This window comes from Pinus tabuliformis, chromosome 3_1, assembly GCF_031772625.1.
Source record: "Pinus tabuliformis cultivar Carrire ecotype Pingquan chromosome 3_1, CPIR1, whole genome shotgun sequence".
Taxonomy (NCBI): domain Eukaryota; kingdom Viridiplantae; phylum Streptophyta; class Pinopsida; order Pinales; family Pinaceae; genus Pinus; species Pinus tabuliformis.
This window is the reverse complement of record NC_142301.1, coordinates 31,133,643-31,140,960: the sequence shown is the minus strand read 5'-3', so window position 1 is coordinate 31,140,960 and position 7,318 is coordinate 31,133,643.

Genomic DNA, 7,318 nt, shown 5'->3' with positions numbered 1-7,318 from the left:
CCTCAACTTCTATAGCATTAGTTTGCATGTCCTGTAAGGTAGGGGATGGTGTAGTGAGGATGAGGAGGAACATGGTGAAGCTGTGGGTGAAGATGGAGGTGTAATAGTAGGAGGAGAGAAAGTGGAGGATCCCTAAATTTTTAAAAGGTGTTTTAATAACTAACTTCTGAACCTCTATTTCAACTTGTTCTTTATTTTCAAACAAAGGGTTTGAATATACAGAAAAAGTTTCTTCAGGTTGGGCAGAAGTAGATGGAAATGTATAATGAGTGGGGGAGATAAAATCAATAGGTTTTAGCTCCAGTAAATGTACATCTAGTTCTTCCTATGACTTGGGTGAATCTGAAAATATTTTAGGGAGTTTATATGATTCCAAAGATTGGACTAAGAGAGTTGACTGCAGATCAACTCCTTTATATAATATTTCAAAAGCCCTAGGTATTAGATCAACCAAATTGTTCACTTATAGAGGCCCGACCCAGGTTCAGGGTTAATTAGCCAAACAAATCCCGGTACTACGGGCCCTTTCGGCAATAGTCCACAGAGCGCGGACTAAGGTCTCACCCGAAGTATTATGGGAGGGTGCTAGAACCAGGTTTTTTCACCCTAGAGATGTCTGAGGGGTTCAACTGGTTTGTGGATTTGACCCGACACGCATGTTGCTTCGCACACTTTCCCATACTTCGCAGCCTGATATGCTACCTTCGCGTAGCCCTACCCAGGGGCTGAACATCACGCTCTATGTTATTACCCAAGACATTACTGGTATTCCAAGGTTAGTTAATTATCTTTTCCTACTTGATTGCCTTAAGTATACTTAACAATATAAACCATCCATACAAGTGCATGCAGTAAATAAACAATATATTTATAAGTTATATCAACCATTCATTAACCCGAGAACAGATACACAGAATTGTAACAAAACTTCTCTTTATTAATTCCTTCCTTGGTTACAGACTCTATTTCTCCCTGTGCACTCAGCTACAAGGGTCCGCACACTCAGCTGTGGACTACTAGGCTCTGCGCACTTAGCTGCAGAGACTTCTACTACTCTACAACCCAAAACTAGACTTTACTGCACAGATCTATCTTGCATACATCATTCATTCATTTTTCGTTAATCTTTTCAACTACTTAGAGCCTCGCTCTATTTATATAATTCCATGATCTGTGGACCATGGGTAGATCTATACAGCCGACATTACATTACAAAACTAGGGTGGACAACCCTGTGACTATCATACTTTCATGCCCTGCACTCACAATTCGCAGAGCTTTATAAACAAAATCGGTCAAAACTTGGGCTTTGACCCCCAAAACATGCCTTGTGGGGATTCCATGTCCAACAAGCCCCCAACACAAACATCGTGACTCGCCTTCGAGTCACTCTGGTGGCACAGAGTCCCTCCAACTTTTCTTGAACTACGCAGAGGTCAGCAGCACACTAAGCTATTGCTTGCTAGATCTGTTGCATACATTGTACCAAGGCCTCTGTGTCGGGAGTGCTTCTCTGCATCAATGTGTGCATCCCCTACATGTGTGCGAGCTTTCCTTCGATATCTACCATGATGGTGAAGGCCTCGTCGACCAAGGCTGGACGCGTGCTTTTAGGACTGGTTCCTTATTTCGTGCCACGTCCACTTGCTCCTTCAATGCTTTGGCTTGTTGCATCCGCACAAGCCTCTGGGTGAGGACCACCATCTGCATAGTTCCTCAGACACTGTCATATTTCTGTTGGAGTTCTTGCACCTCTATCTCTAAGCGATGGATGTGGGGGTCCTCCTGCAAAGTTGTGAGGACCCCAAGTGATTCTTCCAACATGCTGGAGAAGTCTCGCACTGCGCCTCCAATTTCCTCCAATCCCACTATGATAGCGCTCGCGCGCTATTCTCTAACTTCCGGGGAGTGGATGGTTGCGCCTTTAAACACAACTCGACGATCTAAAGGTTCAGCTCTAGTTGAAGCTTCATTTCTTTCTTCCCTTGCCTTGCGGACCCTTGCTGCTAACCTGTGGATCCGCACCTCTGCTGGTATGTCTATTGGGATGGCTAGCTTCGGGACTCTTTGGCAAGAATTGTCCATCACCTGTACCAGTTTTTTATTCTACAACACCACTTCGTCACGTTTCAAGCTTAGTTGTTCCATATTTATTTTCTGCTCACTGAGGACTTGTAGTGCATGGCTCTCCCTAGCTCGCAATTATACAATTATCCTATCTTGTAACACATATAGGGTCTCTTACGAAAAGTGCAGCTAGATTGATACCGAGACCTTTCAATGTGCTAACTGAAGGCCTATCAGCCTCATTTGATGTCACTAGTGCCCCTTCCAACAACACTATGGTGTTCATCATCTGCATGCACCACATCTATTTTTTTCTGTTGAGCCGACTGCGAGGCTAGTTGAAAGGGTACCAACCTGAGGAGGGCGCGCTTATAGTTCCTGCAACTGCGCTCTGAGGACCCCCAACACAATCTGGTTCGACTGGATGAAATCTTGGAGAGCCTCAGAGGTGACATCGCACACTATGTTGCCGATGTCATGCAAATCACCCTCGGTTAGGGTGATTGGGTCAGTGGACAGTTTCGACGCCTTGACCTTTCTTCCGCGATCCTGCCCTCTCTGTTGGGAGCTGGCACTTCAGCTGTGTTAACGTGGTTCGTGGTTTCGTGCTTCCTTGTTTTGTTTCTGCTTCCTGCCCCTAAAAAGGCGTTGTTTGGCCTCGCCCACCTTCATGGCTACTTCCTGTGCTACTATTGTTGCAGCCTTTTCCTTCTTTGCTGATTTTTGTGATGCATCCCGCGCTACCCACACTTCAGCTGCTGCTGTTTCCTTCCTTCGTTTTTCGGCCAACTGTGTGTTGCGCAACTTGGCCTTGACTTTCTTCTTTTGCGCTACCGACTTCTCGATTTTGGCAACGTCTAGGGTGCGCCATTCCGATGGTAATGCCTCCAAGATATTGAAAATGGCGTCGTCAGTGGATACAAAGGGTAGCTTTGTCCACTGTTTAGTCGAGTCCTTGCATGCCCTAATGTGTATGTTGTGCATGTCTGCCTTAAAATCTGCAGAACTCTGCAGACTATTGTAAACCGTGGGTGACAACCGCTGCTTATGGTTGATCCACATTCTAAGGTTCATCTTCGTGAACACCCAGAATGTCTTGTTGTTGCGTATCCTCTTAGGATCCGTCGTGGCCCAGAGCAAAGTGTACTTCGCGGCCTCCGATAAATCTCTATCAACTATGGGGAATTGACTATCCTCCTGTAATTCCCCAGCTACAAGCACTATCGATAACAACAACCATGCATAGTGGAACGTTTTTCCCTGCTCTTAGGCTTCACAACAATTCTCTAAGAATTCCGTGCAGAGGAATTTAGACCAGTTAAACTGGACCCCCTCCATGCATTTCTCGGCCAGTGCGACTACCGGCGCAGGTACCTTGTCTACGTGGAACTTGCGCATAAACTTTCCAGGCAGGATTTGGGTGGCCACGCATACTGCTTTATCCTTGATTTTGGAGATGGCGTAGCCCCTCTTCCTCTTTTCCAGCTAGTACTTTTTCTTCATGGCCTCTGCAATGGCCAAATCACTACCCTTCCCTTCAGATATGGCCGCAGGGTCCTCTCCTTTGTATGGAAGTCAGGAGACACAATGAATCAAGTCTATCATGATGGGGATGGGCTCCTCCAGCCATAAACACCCATCATGCACCAGGCAGAACAGCTGCCTAACGATGAAAATGGTTATTGGGGCGTGGTGGAAATGCGACACCTAATGTAGGTTTAGCAGCCCAAACTTTTCCACTCCGCGCAACCACTTCCATGGCTCTAATGTTGTCACCCCCCCACCCCCCTTGGTGTTCTTCTTCATGAGGTTCTTGGCTTCCAAGTGAGGGAACTTCTCATGGTCAATGAGGTCCCAATCTTTGAATTTCAAGTTCAGCACGGGGCCCATGTGTGTTCCTTCAAACATAATGCCATCTGGGAGGAGCGGGGTCTAGAGCAAGCTCTTGGTCTCGTCTAGGTCCTTGGGCACTATGGCCTTCCCTTTTTGCGGGGGGACATAGGCGAGCAGTTTTGTCAAAGAATGCGTAGGTTGAGTATCCACCTTCATGCCTTCATCTTCTTCTTCTGCAATGATAAGATCCTGCAGATCTTCTTCTTCTTTGTCTGTTTCTATAGTGACGATTTTCCCCTTCTTCTCCATCAACAGTTTTCTCGCAGCGGGTTCCACAGGGACACGCGTATGGGAGCCATTGCTTGCTTGTCCTTTTTGGGTCTTGGCGTGCACGATGATTTCAAGATTTCTGCCACAATCTCAGCACCTTCTGGAACATCCCCCACAGTCTATGTGGCTTCCTTGACTATCTCCATACCCTCCTTAATTGTTGCCATTGTATCGATGCAGCGATCTATCACTCACGAATTCAGGGGATTAATGAATGCTTGGATCACAACAATCAGGGTTTTGCTCAATCTTTAAATTTACAAATGACTAAGTGTTGTTTTCTGGGCAGCCCTTTGTATCTTATAGCACTTTTGGAATTTGAATTCGACTGTTCACCCCAGATCTGGTTCATTAATGCTCACTTGGCGACAGATTTTCCCAGATTTTTCCCATAAATAACGTCTTAAATGCCTACCACCCACTCCATTTGGCCTCAAATCAGGCATCCCATCGTGAATAGTGACTTCAATGGTCACCTTCTGGCCAACCTGCGCAGCAACGCAGCCCTTCGTGTGCGATCGTAGACCTTGTGACTCTTCGCTTATGCACACATCTCTAATATCGTGTAGCTCCCGGGTATAATAGTTTATAGTCTCACGCTCCCTTCCAACTGCCTAAAGCGCTAAGACTATCCTTTCCTTGGCTAGTCAGGTGGTCGCACCACCTATCGAAAGTTTCATCCGATTATTCATCATGGTGCCTGGAGAATTTGTACCTTTCACTATTATGGTTGGCATCACGTACTTTATTACATGCAATGCGCTACCCTGGTCATTATGTTTATCCATATGCAGTCCAAACCAAGGCATTAGACTGATCAATTCACAGCAATAGGCCTTAACCCTGTCATCGTGATCGCACACATCCTACCTTACTGTCCCGGTCTTTTTGCCGAGAAAGTATTTCCTTATTTCATTCTCCATCTTCTTGAATTTCACATTCATCAAAGTGCTTTTCTTCCTTAACCGTACACTTTCTTCCTCAAGTTTGTGGAGCCTAATGTTTCCTCGTTGGATTTCTGCCTCAAGTCCCATGCGGTCTGTTTCTTGTGGTTGTGTGATCCCTTCTTTCTGAGCTTGGCAAACCATTGTATCTACTGGGGATATTATGCGCAGACTAAGCTTTGCATGCTTCATAGGGATTACAACATTCACTTCATACTTCAGTTTCGGAAGTGCCCGTGCGGTCAGGGTTTTTCACATGGTCCTATAAGCCTAGAGAACCACTGGTATGCGCAGATCCCAGTTAGTTCGTTTCACATGGTGGACTGTGTTCAGTGCTTCGCGTACTTTGTCAAAAGCTTCTGTGTGAATATGCCTATGCGTGCTTGGTCTTACCATACTTCTTGGTCCCAAGTGGAGGGGTCATTCGTGCCATTGTCTTGCTCGCTCCGGCTTGTCGATCGTGTTTCCTATTGCGAGGATGGTGTGCGGTCGTGCCGATGGTGCACCATATTCCTGTACCCATATGGAAAGGTGGGCGCGCGAGCCATTTCATCCATCATACTCGGCCTTCATTCGCATCTGAGGCTTGCTAAACCACATGCGCATCATCCTTCTGCATTCGCACCAGTCCTCAAAACTTCTTTGATGCGTACCTCACCATCTTGAAGGCGTAGCGTGCAATACCCATTTTAGACAGTCGAAACACTATTGTTCTGGTACTTCTCTTTCAAATGTGTTCAGAAAGTCATCCACATCGCTTAAACCATCATACACAGGCAGATCCCTTACCTCTGTTGTCACGCAATGCAGTGACCTTGTCATCATGTTACAGTTGAGCGTGGTTACCTTGTGCAACCGTTTCTGCCATCGTTCTATTTCCTCATCCAAATCTGAGGTGCAGGAGCTTTCGCGCTCCCATGAGATTCTAACATCCGCTATTGGATTCACCTAGTCCTACTCTCGTGCAGTTATCTTGTAGATACAGTCTAGATTGTCATCGCTATCATAGTCGAGCACTGGTTCTATGTAGCGTGATCCTTTTGCAGGGTCTAAAGGTACTACTACGCACAGTGAATTTTTCTCAAAAATCATTTTGTGCTTCTTTAGATTTATTACTCCATTCATGTTAGTGGCCTAATCTATTCCCAGTAGCACGGGATAGGGATTGTTGTCATCAAAAATCTCTATCACTTCGAAATCTGCTAGCGCGCTTGCACCTTCGATATCCACCGTTATTCCCTGCAATCTTCCCATAGGTAGGATATTTTGCTGGTTCGCCATTCATAATTGAATAGGAGACCATTGTAGTGCAAGCCTGCCCATGAGTTCCCACTTATGCTTTAGCAGGTTGTTCGCATCTAATCCTAGATCCAAAATCTCTTGATCCATTTCATATTCCTGATCTGCGCGGTCAATCTCATCTCTCTTCCTGTTCGCGTTGTGTGCTTCTCGATCTTTGGGACTACAGGCAGCTCTCCTGGCGTGGTTCCATCACATCTAGTGATGAGTTTTTGCAGCCCCTTCACAACTTTGTTTTTGCGCAGCGACTTCATGCATGTCTCTAATAATGTAGTGAGCATTGATGGGTCCATTTCCAGTTCCAGTTTGTCTTTACTTCTTGAAGTGGAGGCATCCGCGAAGCTCTTCTTAGCTTCCATGAATGTCTCTTTAGGGCGCTCTAAATCAAATTATGGTTCCTTTGTTGGAGGCTTGTGAACCCAAGCACTCTCTTCAGGCTGATTTCCTTTGTCATCTCCTGTCGTGATATCACTTTGGAGCATGATATTTACATTCGAGTATTCCTCGCGTAGCTTAGACCTCATCATTTGCAGGTTCTAAGTCGAGTGAGGTTGGAGCGCTCCTTTATCGCGCAATCTTGCTATCAGTGTGGACAGTCCTCCATCTCATGATCAAACTGGGTACAATATAAGCATGATGTCTCATTGGATTTATACAATCGCAGGCATAATTCCCTGGTCCTTCGCAATTGTAACATATCAGTTTCCCGCGACCTCATTCTGGTCCCATTCTGCCTCGACCTCGTCTACGCCCCTGAAATCCAGTGTGCACCATACCTACATTTTTATTGAGGGTCCGTGTTTCAGCATGAACTCTGTAGGTAGGAGTCTAATCCTTTATCGGTT